The 14070-nt window shown below is 42.0% G+C and overlaps 2 long non-coding RNA genes across 2 annotated transcripts; both read right to left on the bottom strand.

The window, feature by feature from the left end:
• On the bottom strand, positions 1 to 657 carry LOC115800485 (uncharacterized). Its single transcript, XR_004021679.1, has 2 exons — positions 503 to 657; positions 1 to 239 (listed from the first exon to the last, which is right to left on the bottom strand). It is a non-coding gene; the product is annotated as an uncharacterized LOC115800485 (long non-coding RNA).
• A 4078-nt stretch (positions 658 to 4735) lies between these two features.
• Positions 4736 to 5747, bottom strand: LOC115800483 (uncharacterized). Its single transcript, XR_004021676.1, has 3 exons — positions 5543 to 5747; positions 5238 to 5453; positions 4736 to 4974 (listed from the first exon to the last, which is right to left on the bottom strand). It is a non-coding gene; the product is annotated as an uncharacterized LOC115800483 (long non-coding RNA).
• Between the last annotated feature and the right edge of the window lie 8323 nt (positions 5748 to 14070).

The raw sequence follows: 14070 nt of genomic DNA, 5'->3' as shown, positions 1-14070 counted from the left end.
TAAAATGTCATAAAGATGATACTTTCATCACTTTTATTTATTTTCTGACAAACACTGGATAAAATCATGCCTGTAAAGGTTCACAATGGTCTAAAATAACTTTGTCAGCTCTGTTAATTCTTAATTAAATCCGTTTGTAAAGAAACTGCAGGCAGTCAAATGATAAGACAGGAGCATGAAGGTCTCCAGGTTCACGTCGAACACTGTTCATCTAGTCGGAGTCGCTGCTGCAGGAACTGCTGGAGGACAACAGACAACATGAGTCATGTTAGTAATCTGCAAAACCCACACAAGGCTCAGTGTGTGACTGTTTGTCTGCATTAACTCTGAGACTAAAAAAATAAAGGCTGTCACACAGGCCCTCAGTAACATTTTTGCCAAAACATGATGAAAAATGCATCTCTGTGATTTCCTGTCACTCACTGTAAAAGTCCACATTTGGTTGTGTTGTACAAATTGCTCATTACATTTTAAATTTGCAGTGCGGTGCACTCAGTCTTACCCCATGGCTGTCCTTTCCTTTTAGTGGCCATGTCCGTGCCCGTGTCCGTGTCCGTGGCCATGTGCGTGTCCGTGTCCGTGGCCATGTGCGTGTCCGTGGCCGTGTCCGTGGCCGTGTCCGTGCCCGTGCCCATGCCCGTGTCCGTGCCCGTGTCCGTGCCCATGCCCGTGTCCGTGCCCGTGTCCATCATGTTTATCTTCATTGTGTCCGTACATTTTGCTACTTAACAGAAGAAACTGCAGATTCTGAAAAAGAAACATAAAACAGACTTTAGATTAAAACCTTTGTTGAACACAAAGACGAGCCTTTTGCAGAGTATCACAGGTGAACGTACTGAGCGATGAAACCAGATCTACAGATGCAGGGGTCTCCCGCTGCTCCTTTTTATGTGCTGAGCTGAAGCAGGGGCAGGGTCTGAGCTCCTATCAGATTATTTTCTGCTTCATGACCTACATCGGTGGGCGTGTGTACATAATTGTTAATATACAGAGAATTGCTGCTATTTTCTGTTTTTCAGACCATTCTCTGTAAACCCCACAGATGGTTTGAGGGAAAATCCCAGCAGATCATTAGATTCTTAAATACTCAGACCAGCCTGCCTGACACCAACAACCATGCCAGGGTCAAAGTCACTTAAATCATCTTTCTTGCTTTTATGCTTTCTAACATAACATTTCATATCAGGCCATCTTTTTAAATTGTTACATAATGAAGAAAGGGGAAATATTTACATGTGGAGCAACCATAAAGATGTAGGGTAAACACTGATGATTAAAACTCAGCTAAACACTGCATATAGGTTTAAAATGTTATCACCCCATTCCCAATCTTCCCCATTCTGATGCTCACTTTGAACTTTAGCAGGTCATTTTTGGGACCTGGGACGCTGCCATGTGATTGGCTGATTACATGTTTGCTGTAAAGAACAGGTAAACAGGTGTACCTATTGATTTTAACTATAAGTCATAATGTTCTGTCACAAGCTCTTGACCTGGCCTGACACAACGCCAGCAGGGGCTGCAGAGAGAGTCAGCCATCATGCGTGTGTGTGTGTGTGTGTGTGTGTATTGAGTTGGAATTACCCAGCTATACTTTATAACATAATACTTCATTACATATTTTTAAATTGTTACATAGTGAAATATTTCCATGTGAACCAACCATAAAAATCTAGGCTTAACATTTATGATCAAAACTCAGCTAAACACTGCATATAGGTTTAAAATGAGCTTACAAAACTTATCTAATCAACCCTGCAGGTAATATAATATGAAGCCATGACGTCTTTATAACATGAAGGAGCCTGATTTTGAGGACTTTGTAAGGAGAAGGATTTTAAATGCAATTCTGGATTTTACAGGGAGCCGATGAAGCGAGGCTAAAATGGGAGAACTATGAGCTCTCTTTCTGGTCCCTGCTGGTGCCACTGTGGAACACTTTTCAGGGCGCTTTTAGGACAGCCTGATAATGAGAAATTACAATACTCCAGCCTCACAGTAACAAATGCAAGAATTAGTTTTTCACTCTGAGACAGGATGTATTCATCCTCATATCATTACATACTTTTAATACTGCTGATATTTATTTAAACTGTTTCTCTCTGATTGAGCTTTCTAACTTCAGTAGGTATGTCCTCCAAACCATCAGGCTCAGGCTTTCTCGCATGCTCAGCACGTACCACCTGGTGGCATATTACGCTGTTTGTTCATTGGCTGTCATTAGCAGCTCGTATTGGAGCTTTGTGAAAAATAAAATGCGGCTTGTAGCTGGGCACAGCTGTGATTACTCAGCTCATGGTTCGTCACTTGCAGACTCTTAACTCTGATTCAAGGGGTTTAACAAAAGTGTTGCATTAACTGTTCAGGAATTACAGCCACTCTCATACACAGTCTCCCAGTTTCAGAGGCTCAAAAGTAATTGGATAACTAACTGATAAGCAGGTTTGTGTCCAGGTGAGGCCTATTCCTTCATTATTCTATGATAAATGAAGCAGATAAAAGATGTGGAGTTGATTCCAGCTGTTCACTGAAACTTAAAATACTAACTCATCTGTCACTGTCCCACAGGTCCCCTTCTCACTCTCTATATATTCTTGATGTGAGTGTGTGTAGAAGGGTCCCTTTGTCTGTGGGATGGGCTGGAGGTGTATCCCCTCACCTGCCTGGACCAGTTCTCCATCCATCCATCCATCTATTTTCACACTGTGGTCAGGTTGCATGGAAAGTCTAGTTCTGCTAAAGCAGAACTTTAGCAGGTCATTTTGACCATGTCAGCATGCCAAAATGCGCTGGGACGCTGCCATGTGGCTGATTATATATTTGCTTTAAGGAACAGGTAAACAGGTGTACCTATTGATTCTAACTACATGTCATAATGTTCTGTTACAAGCTCTTGACCTGGCCTGACAGCGTGGGTTCTAAATAAATTCAGTAATGTTTGTTTGTTGTGATTGAGTTGGAATTGCCCAGCTTTTCTTTCTAACATCATATTTCATATCAGGCCATCCGTCCTCATTTTAAAATCAGATATTAGATCTGTATATGATGTAAAGCTATGCTTTTTTATATTGTGAAACCTGTTATTTACAGGTTGCATAAAAATACTGCAGTTTAGTGCAGGATAAACAGGTCATGTATATTCACTGCTGTACTGTGGTGAATTTACACTAAAGCTCAGGTAATAGACCTAGGTTGCTGGGGGGAGTTCCCACAATGCACTGAGTGTTTTTTTCTTCACTCTGTTCATACACCACTCTGCCTTTAATCATTAGTTATTGTTAGTTATTATTAATCTCTGGCTCTCTCCCCCAACCGGTCACAGCAGATGGCTGCCCCTCCCTGAGCCTGGTTCTGCTGGAGGTTTCTTCCTGTTAAAGGGAGTTTTTCCTTCCCACCGTTGCCAAGTGGGTCATTTTGATTGTTGGTGTTTTCTCTGTATTGTTGTAGGGTCTTTAACTTTACAATATAAAGCACCTTGAGGTGACTGTTGTGGTATATATATAAATATATAAATAATATTGAATTGAATTGAACTGGGGCAGCACGGTGGTTAGCACTGTTGCCTCACAGCGAGAAGGTCCTGGGTTTGAATCTGTGTGGAGCTTGCATATTCTCGTGTCTGTTTGGGTTCTCTCCGGGTACTTCGGCTTCCTCCCACAGTCTAAAGACGTGGGGTTAGGTTAATCAGTGATTCTAAATTGCAATAGTTGTCTGTGTCCCTGTGTTAGCCCTGCAACAGACCCAGGACAGGCTCCAGCCACCCTTGGAACCCTCACTGGATAAGCGGATAAAGATGGATGACTTAATTAAAATTAATTGATATTCTTAGTAGTAGCAATATTGTGCAGCGAAGGAAAGCAGTCCTTTATACATAATCTTTTACTTAGGTTCTCAGTCATCCAGGTCATGGTGGTCTCAAGACCTTGAAACACATTCAGAGACTTCATGTATTACAGTAAGGTGTGTGGGAACACCTGCCTTAAAATGCATTATCTGGGTTCATGCTGTATCCTTCAAATAAGAGCGTTAATAACAGTAGTAGTAGTAGTAGTAGTAGTAGTGTAGTAGTAGTAGCGATGATGGGGCAAAAAACAAATTAATTAATTAATTAATTAAAGTCCTTAAATCAGTGTGCAAATATTAATCACCAAAGTACTGCAAAATGTGATTAAACTATTAGTTTAATTATATGTAGTTCACTACTTCCCAGTACTGCACGGACTAGAGAAGCAATACTAGACCAACACTGAAACAGCTCTGTTTGATATACTGCAGATATACTATAAACACAGTTAGTTTTGCAGATGCAACAAAATCAAATGCTGCATAAGCACAAAAATATCAGTACTAACGATGTGGAACGAGTTAGCCGACTTGTTTTTTTAATCAATTTAGTTTTTCCTGCTAATACTTTGTAATATTCAATATTACTTCAAGGAATATTTGCACTAAGCGATTTTCTGCTTCAAAAGGAATGAATGAATCTTCACCACAGACTGCACAGGTTTCTATTAATTTTATAAATGTGAAAATCAGAGTTGGTGGCTCAGTGTAACTATGTAAACAGTTGAAATGCACACACTATCATGGGATCAGGGTCACAGCAGAGGCAGTTTCAGGGTGTGATGTGCTGCTGGGAGTTGACTGGATGAGTTCAGTCAATTTTGCCTGGATAAATAAAGATCCTAGTGTGGATATATGACCAAACAAATTAATAAAAAACAGGAAGATGGGATAAAATGTCATAAAGATGATACTTTCATCACTTTTATTTATTTTCTGACAAACACTGGATAAAATCATGCCTGTAAAGGTTCACAATGGTCTAAAATAACTTTGTCAGCTCTGTTAATTCTTAATTAAATCCGTTTGTAAAGAAACTGCAGGCAGTCAAATGATAAGACAGGAGCATGAAGGTCTCCAGGTTCACGTCTAACACTGTTCATCTAGTCAGAGTCGCTGCTGCAGGAACTGCTGGAGGACAACAGACAACATGAGTCATGTTAGTAATCTGCAAAACCCACACAAGGCTCAGTGTGTGACTGTTTGTCTGCATTAACTCTGAGACTAAAAAAATAAAGGCTGTCACACAGGCCCTCAGTAACATTTTTGCCAAAACATGATGAAAAATGCATCTCTGTGATTTCCTGTCACTCACTGTAAAAGTCCACATTTGGTTGTGTTGTACAAATTGCTCATTACATTTTAAATTTGCAGTGCGGTGCACTCAGTCTTACCCCATGGCTGTCCTTTCCTTTTAGTGGCCATGTCCATGTCCATGTGCGTGTCCGTGTCCGTGGCCATGTGCGTGTCCGTGGCCGTGCCCGTGCCCGTGTCCGTGTCCGTGGCCATGCCCGTGTCCGTGCCCGTGTCCGTGTCCGTGCTCGTGTCCATCATGTTTATCTTCATTGTGTCCGTACATTTTGCTACTTTACCAGAAGAAACTGCAGATTCTGAAAAAGAAACATAAAACAGACTTTAGATTAAAACCTTTGTTGAACACAAAGACGAGCCTTTTGCAGAGTATCACAGGTGAACGTACTGAGCGATGAAACCAGATCTACAGATGCAGGGGTCTCCCGCTGCTCCTTTTTATGTGCTGAGCTGAAGCAGGGGCAGGGTCTGAGCTCCTATCAGATTATTTTCTGCTTCATGACCTACATCGGTGGGCGTGTGTACATAATTGTTAATATACAGAGAATTGCTGCTATTTTCTGTTTTTCAGACCATTCTCTGTAAACCCCACAGATGGTTTGAGGGAAAATCCCAGCAGACCATTAGATTCTTAAATACTCAGACCAGCCTGCCTGACACCAACAACCATGCCAGGGTCAAAGTCACTTAAATCACCTTTCTTGCTTTTATGCTTTCTAACATAACATTTCATATCAGGCCATCTTTTTAAATTGTTACATAATGAAGAAAGGGGAAATATTTACATGTGGAGCAACCATAAAGATGTAGGGTAAACATTGATGATTAAAACTCAGCTAAACACTGCATATAGGTTTAAAATGTTATCACCCCATTCCCAATCTTCCCCATTCTGATGCTCACTTTGAACTTTAGCAGGTCATTTTTGGGACCTGGGACGCTGCCATGTGATTGGCTGATTACATGTTTGCTGTAAAGAACAGGTAAACAGGTGTACCTATTGATTTTAACTATAAGTCATAATGTTCTGTTACAAGCTCTTGACCTGGCCTGACACAACGCCAGCAGGGGCTGCAGAGAGAGTCAGCCACCATGCGTGTGTGTGTGTGTGTGTGTGTGTGTGTGTGTGTCTGTGTGTGTGTGTGTGTGTGTGTGTGTGTGTGTGTGTGTGTGTGTGTGTATTGAGTTGGAATTACCCAGCTATACTTTATAACATAATACTTCATTACATATTTTTAAATTGTTACATAGTGAAATATTTCCATGTGAACCAACCATAAAAATCTAGGCTTAACATTTATGATCAAAACTCAGCTAAACACTGCATATAGGTTTAAAATGAGCTTACAAAACTTATCTAATCAACCCTGCAGGTAATATAATATGAAGCCATGACGTCTTTATAACATGAAGGAGCCTGATTCTTGAGGACTTTGTAAGGAGAAGGATTTTAAATGCAATTCTGGATTTTACAGGGAGCCGATGAAGCGAGGCTAAAATGGGAGAACTATGAGCTCTCTTTCTGGTCCCTGCTGGTGCCACTGTGGAACACTTTTCAGGGCGCTTTTAGGACAGCCTGATAATGAGAAATTACAATACTCCAGCCTCACAGTAACAAATGCAAGAATTAGTTTTTCACTCTGAGACAGGATGTATTCATCCTCATATCATTACATACTTTTAATACTGCTGATATTTATTTAAACTGTTTCTCTCTGATTGAGCTTTCTAACTTCAGTAGGTATGTCCTCCAAACCATCAGGCTTTCTCGCATGCTCAGCACGTACCACCTGGTGGCATATTACGCTGTTTGTTCATTGGCTGTCATTAGCAGCTCGTATTGGAGCTTTGTGAAAAATAAAATGCGGCTTGTAGCTGGGCACAGCTGTGATTACTCAGCTTATGGTTCGTCACTTGCAGACTCTTAACTCTGATTCAAGGGGTTTAACAAAAGTGTTGCATTAACTGTTCAGGAATTACAGCCACTCTCATACACAGTCTCCCAGTTTCAGAGGCTCAAAAGTAATTGGATAACTAACTGATAAGCAGGTTTGTGTCCAGGTGAGGCCTATTCCTTCATTATTCTATGATAAATGAAGCAGATAAAAGATGTGGAGTTGATTCCAGCTGTTCACTGAAACTTAAAATACTAACTCATCTGTCACTGTCCCACAGGTCCCCTTCTCACTCTCTATATATTCTTGATGTGAGTGTGTGTAGGAGGGTCCCTTTGTCTGTGGGATGGGCTGGAGGTGTATCCCCTCACCTGCCTGGACCAGTTCTCCATCCATCCATCCATCTATTTTCACACTGTGGTCAGGTTGCATGGAAAGTCTAGTTCTGCTAAAGCAGAACTTTAGCAGGTCATTTTGACCATGTCAGCATGCCAAAATGCGCTGGGACGCTGCCATGTGGCTGATTATATATTTGCTTTAAGGAACAGGTAAACAGGTGTACCTATTGATTCTAACTACATGTCATAATGTTCTGTTACAAGCTCTTGACCTGGCCTGACAGCGTGGGTTCTAAATAAATTCAGTAATGTTTGTTTGTTGTGATTGAGTTGGAATTGCCCAGCTTTTCTTTCTAACATCATATTTCATATCAGGCCATCCGTCCTCATTTTAAAATCAGATATTAGATCTGTATATGATGTAAAGCTATGCTTTTTTATATTGTGAAACCTGTTTGTTGGGTTTGCTGCAGCTTCTTCCATGTCGTAAATGATCACACACTTCTTAGTCTCTTGACTCCTTTATTCTCAACTTCATCACAGCTCTGGAAATGTGCTCAGTAGCCATGGTTGTAAAACGTTTACACTTGTCGTAAAACAAAGTAAAAAAAAAACACAATAGTTTCTGCAGGAAGTTCCATTCGCCACACAGGATATATCAAAATAAAAGTTCTCACCAAAATAAAACAGTGTCTAACAGAAGAATTTGAGAACAGAACTTAACACCCCCCCTTGTTCTCATCATTGTAACCCAGATACTTAATTTCCAAAGAACCACATTTTGAATTTAACAAGTTTTGCTTTGGTTGCGGGTTTTGTCAGTATGTCAGCAGCCATGTTTTCTGTTGGGCAATAGATGACATCTATTTTTCCCTGGCTGAATGCTTCACGAATGAAGTGGTACTTTACATCAATGTGTTTAGATCTTTGTCTGCTCACTGGGTTCTTACTCAGTGCAATGGCTCCCTGATTGTCTCCGTGAATCACTGTGCATTTGTACCCTCTTTTATCCATACCATTTAACAGCTGAGTTAGATACATGCTTTCCTGAGTGGTGCTTGCTAAACCAATGTATTCAGCTTCGCAAGTTGACAAAGCCACTGTTGGTTGTTTCTTTGATTTCCACGAAATGGCTGGACCTTGTTTAGTAAGGCTGAAACAATACCCTGTAGTGCTGCGTCTGTCTTCCATTGAAGATGCCCAATCAGAATCACTGAATGCGATTAAGTTCAAGTCCTCCTCACTTTTCTTGAAACTCAGTTCATAGTCACTTGTCCCTTTCAGATATCTCAGTGCATGTTTTGCAGCCACCAAGTTTTCTGCTTTTGGCTTTGCCAGTGTCTGTGAGAGCCTGCTCACAATCCAACTGATATCTGGTCTGGTGCAGGTCATGGCATAGATAAGGCTGCCTATTATCTCACGGTACTCTTTTGAGTTGACAACCTCCTCTGTATCCTCCTGCTCATTTTAAGGTCATCCTGTTTTTGCTCACTTGGTGTAGACCTGGCTTTACACTCAGACATCTTAAATCTTTCAAGCATTTTTAGGATGTATTCTTTCTGACTCATTTTGATTTCTCCTTCTTTTTGTTCAAATCGTATGCCCAGAAAACATGATATTTTTCCCATATCTTTCATGTTAAACTTGGTCTTCATGGTTCCCTTAAAACTGTCAAGTAGGTCATTATTGCTGGCTGCTATGACTAAATCATCCACCCAAATGAGTACAATAATGATATCATCTTTGAACTGCTTGCGATACACACAGTGGTCAGACAGGTTTCGCACGAAGTTGTCCTGTTCAAGGTGATCATTTAGAAGCTTGTACCAGTTTCTCCCAGACTGTTTTAAACCATAGAGGGATTTCTTTAACTTGTACACTAACTTCTCCCCTGTTTCTGACGTTTCTTCAAATCCTTCTGGTTGCTCCAAGAAAATTTCTTCATCTATTGGAGCATGTAGGTATGCTGTCTTAACATCCATTTGATGAATGGTAAGATTGTTTTGTACTGCTACCTGCATCAGCACCCTTACAGATGTAATGTTTGCTGTTGGGGCAAAAGTCTCGTGATAGTCTATACCTTCTGTTTGGCTGTAGCCCTTTGCTACGTATCTGGCCTTAAAGATCTGCCCCTTTTCTGTGTTTTCTTTGAGTGCATACACCCACTTTCCTCCTACTGTGTTTTTACCTTCTGGTAGAAGGTTCAGTTCAAAAGTGTCATTTTCTTTAAGCGAGCTGATCTCTTCTCTCATGGCCTGTTCCCATCTGTGTGCATCGGGTGACATCTTGGCTTCACTATAAGTTTGGGGGATTCCACACACTGCCTTGTAGCAACAGTCTACAGTGGTTTGAGTTACATCATTATTTTCAAAATCTGGTAGGTAGTCCTTCAAGTGTTTTGGAGGCTTCCTTTCTCTTCGTGGGTAATGATTCTGATTTTGTTCACTTTTTGCATCTGTACTTTGTCCATCTTGTGCTATAATTTCTATATTTTCCTCATCTTGTAGCTGTTCTGTAACACCTGTGTTCACACTTTCATCATTCTCGCACTGAGATTGGTTTCCTGCATCAGTCTGACTCTGCTGTACATCTATGCCATTTTTGTCACTGGGGTTTCTTCTGTTATATCCCTGGATTTCTGGGTCACACTCATCTGTCTGTGTCTGTTGTTCAATACTGTTCCTTTTAATGAACCTCACCAGTCTGTGTTTTAACACTTTTTCTGTCTGTGGATTATAGACCAGATATGCTGGGCTGTTCCTACTGTACCCTACAAATATTCCTTTCTCACATCTGGGGTCCAGTTTCTTTTGATCATGTTTGTATGCATAACACTCTGATCCAAACACCCACATTTTTGAGAGATCTGGCTTTCTTCCTATTAGCATGAAGTATGGTGTGTTTTTAGTTCTGTCGTTGTAACATCTGTTACGAATGTGAGCAGCATTTTGAACAGCATAAGGCCATAGTACTTTTGGTAGCCTCTTTTCTAGTAATAGACACCTTCCCATCTCAAAAAGGGTTCTCCATTGCCGTTCAGCAGTGCCATTTTGGTGAGGAGAATAAGGGGATGATGTCTCGTGTCTTATCCCTTTGTTCCTTAGCAGTGACTGAAAAGCACCGCTCATGTATTCTGTGCCATTATCTGACCTGATACATTTTACCTCACCGTATGGTGCGCTGTCTGCTAGGAACTTCTCCGTCGCTAAAGTTGCCTCACCTTTATTTTTAAGGAAGTAAACTGACACGGCACCTGAGAAATCATCTGTGAATGAAATGGCATATTTATGTCCCTCTAACCCAGTAGGCTCAATAGGGCCTGCTAAATCAGTGTGAACCAACTCTAGGGGCATCTTAGCCTTTGCATCTGGTTTCTTGTTTCTACTGTTGGTAAACTTTCCCTCTGTGCAGACATTACACTCTATCATTGAGTTACCTGTGATTTTCATGCCCTCAACCACATCTGGCAGTTTTAGTACATCATCTACATTGCAGTGTCCCAATATTTCATGCCATGTCTTGACATCGTAGGCTGCATTCACTTTGTCACCTGACATGTCATTTACCTGACCTTCAATGTACTGCTTGTAGTTGTTTGCCGTTTTCAGGTAGTAGAGTCTCTCATGTTCCCTGATGTGGAAGTGTGTCCCATCTTTTGTTATGAGTTTATTCTGTCTCTCTCTGAAAGTTACTGTGGCTCCATCAGCCGTGGCTGCCTTCACTGAGAATATACTCTGTGGGTAAGTTGGGATGAGCAGGGCTCCTCTCAGTGTGACCACGACGTCTCTCCCCTCTGAATCCTTTAAAAGCACCTCTGCATCTCCTCGCTTTAGTGCCACGTTGTTCATCCTGCTTCCATCTGCTAGCTCCATGTAGTGTTCATCTGGGTCAAAAGTATCATCAAATCTCACAAACTTGTTTTCCTCTCTGATGATGTGAGATGTGGCTCCACAATCTACCATTATTCTATTTTCTTTAAAGTTGTTTGGTAGAAAACACTGACTGACTTTGAATACAAATGTCTGTTGTTCCTCTTTGTTTTCTCGTCTCTCTGCAGTTTGCTTTGCATCATCTTTGTGCTTGATTTTGCTCCTGCATGTCTCATCGCTGTGTGTCGCGCTCCTGTGGTAGCTGCACCACTTTGGTACTCCCTTCTGCCGGCAGTCCCTCGCAATGTGGCCGCGGTTACCACAGCTGTAACACGTCACCGATGTCATGTCCACTTTCATCACGTTGTCTGATCTTGGTTTAATGTCAAACTTTTCTGTTTCTTCATAGCTTCGGAGTTTGCTTTTGAACACTGTAAATGTTAACTCCTCGCTGCTCTGCGTCGTGTGAATGGCGAAAGGTTTGTACGACTCCGGGAGGCCCTTCAGAATCATAGCGATTGTCAGTCCGTCACTTACCACTTCTTTGGCGTTTCTCAGGGCGGTTACTGCTTTTTCAGCGCGTATGATATAGTCTGTCACTGTCTCGTCTGGCTTCTTTCTGAGGGACGTTAGCTCTGTATACAGGGCGATGATTCTTGGCTTACCCTGACTGGCGTAATGGCTGCGTAGAATTTGTAGCGCCTTTTTGCCATCATCCGCAGCGTCTCTCATCACCAACGACAGACTTTTGTCATCAAGAAATTGAATTAGTTCCGCGTAGCATTCTGCATTCTTTCTTGGATCTGGATTACCAGTAGATAGGATTGTGTCCTTTAAGCCTATTATTCTCATGTGGCCGAGGAACTTTACCTCCCAAAGTTCGTAGTTGTTTTCATCGCCATCAAAAGTTAATCTCTGCCATCTTCCTTCTGTGTTGCGCCTGGGCCCATAACCTGTTGGGTTTGCTGCAGCTTCTTCCATGTCGTAAATGATCACACACTTCTTAGTCTCTTGACTCCTTTATTCTCAACTTCATCACAGCTCTGGAAATGTGCTCAGTAGCCATGGTTGTAAAACGTTTACACTTGTCGTAAAACAAAGTAAAAAAAAACACAATAGTTTCTGCAGGAAGTTCCATTCGCCACACAGGATATATCAAAATAAAAGTTCTCACCAAAATAAAACAGTGTCTAACAGAAGAATTTGAGAACAGAACTTAACACTGTTATTTACAGGTTGCATAAAAATACTGCAGTTTAGTGCAGGATAAACAGGTCATGTATATTCACTGCTGTACTGTGGTGAATTTACACTAAAGCTCAGGTAATAGACCTAGGTTGCTGGGGGGAGTTCCCACAATGCACTGAGTGTTTTTTTCTTCACTCTGTTCATACACCACTCTGCCTTTAATCATTAGTTATTGTTAGTTATTATTAATCTCTGGCTCTCTCCCCCAACCGGTCACAGCAGATGGCTGCCCCTCCCTGAGCCTGGTTCTGCTGGAGGTTTCTTCCTGTTAAAGGGAGTTTTTCCTTCCCACCGTTGCCAAGTGGGTCATTTTGATTGTTGGTGTTTTCTCTGTATTGTTGTAGGGTCTTTAACTTTACAATATAAAGCACCTTGAGGTGACTGTTGTTGTATATATATAAATATATAAATAATATTGAATTGAATTGAACTGGGGCAGCACGGTGGTTAGCACTGTTGCCTCACAGCGAGAAGGTCCTGGGTTTGAATCTGTGTGGAGCTTGCATATTCTCGTGTCTGTTTGGGTTCTCTCCGGGTACTTCGGCTTCCTCCCACAGTCTAAAGACGTGGGGTTAGGTTAATCAGTGATTCTAAATTGCAATAGTTGTCTGTGTCCCTGTGTTAGCCCTGCAACAGACCCAGGACAGGCTCCAGCCACCCTTGGAACCCTCACTGGATAAGCGGATAAAGATGGATGACTTAATTAAAATTAATTGATATTCTTAGTAGTAGCAACAGTGGCGGTTTCTGATATGGGCGACATGGGCAGCCGCCCAGGGCGGCATTTCATCTAGGGCGGCATGACGCCCCCCTTCCCCCAATGCATTGCGATCGCCGCAGCAGCCCCAACCGCACTACTCCACTTGTGGGGTAATGGGCGCCCTCTGCCTGCTGTGTATTGCATGTAGCTTTCTGCAATGGTCAGACAGGTTGTAACAGAAGGAAAGGGGCAGGCGGGGGATTCTCTGTCTCGCTGTCACTGCTTCACTACATCGTCACACACACACAGCGCTGCCCCGCCCCCTTCTCCTGCGAGTCAAGTGAAGCAGTGATGGCGTGAGAGTGAGACAGTCAGCCGGGTTCATTCATTCATGCCTGTACAGTTTTGGCCTGGTTACAGCCAACAGTAACTGCTGAATTATAAATAAAGGCAACTCACCCAAAGCTCTGTATATTTACCTCCGCCAAGGAGGTTATGTTTTCGGTCGCGTTGGTTGTTTGTCTGTCTGTTTGTCAGCAGAATTACTCCAAAAGTTATGAACGGATGTCACTGAAATTTTGTGGAGCAGTTGGAAATGACAAGAGGAAGCAGTGATTAAATTTTGGTGGCGCTCCAAATCACGATATGGATCCAGGAATTTTTTTAAGGATTCTTCAGTATTGCGGGATACAGGCAGAGCCTTCCCCTTTAAGAGACACCACCCACTTTCTCTGCCCCGTGTGTGTATGCGGGCTAGCGTGGGAGACGAGCGCGAGGGAAAAAGTGTGTTCGGTGGCGGTGGAAAAAGGAATAAAAGTTCTGTTGCTAAAATCCTTCGACTTGCTGCATTTCTCCGCCTTGCTAAA

The sequence above is a fragment of the Archocentrus centrarchus genome, chromosome 21 (assembly GCF_007364275.1).
Source record: "Archocentrus centrarchus isolate MPI-CPG fArcCen1 chromosome 21, fArcCen1, whole genome shotgun sequence".
Lineage (NCBI taxonomy): Eukaryota > Metazoa > Chordata > Actinopteri > Cichliformes > Cichlidae > Archocentrus > Archocentrus centrarchus.
The sequence above is the reverse complement of the archived record's forward strand: the minus strand, read 5'-3'. Positions and strand labels throughout refer to the sequence as shown.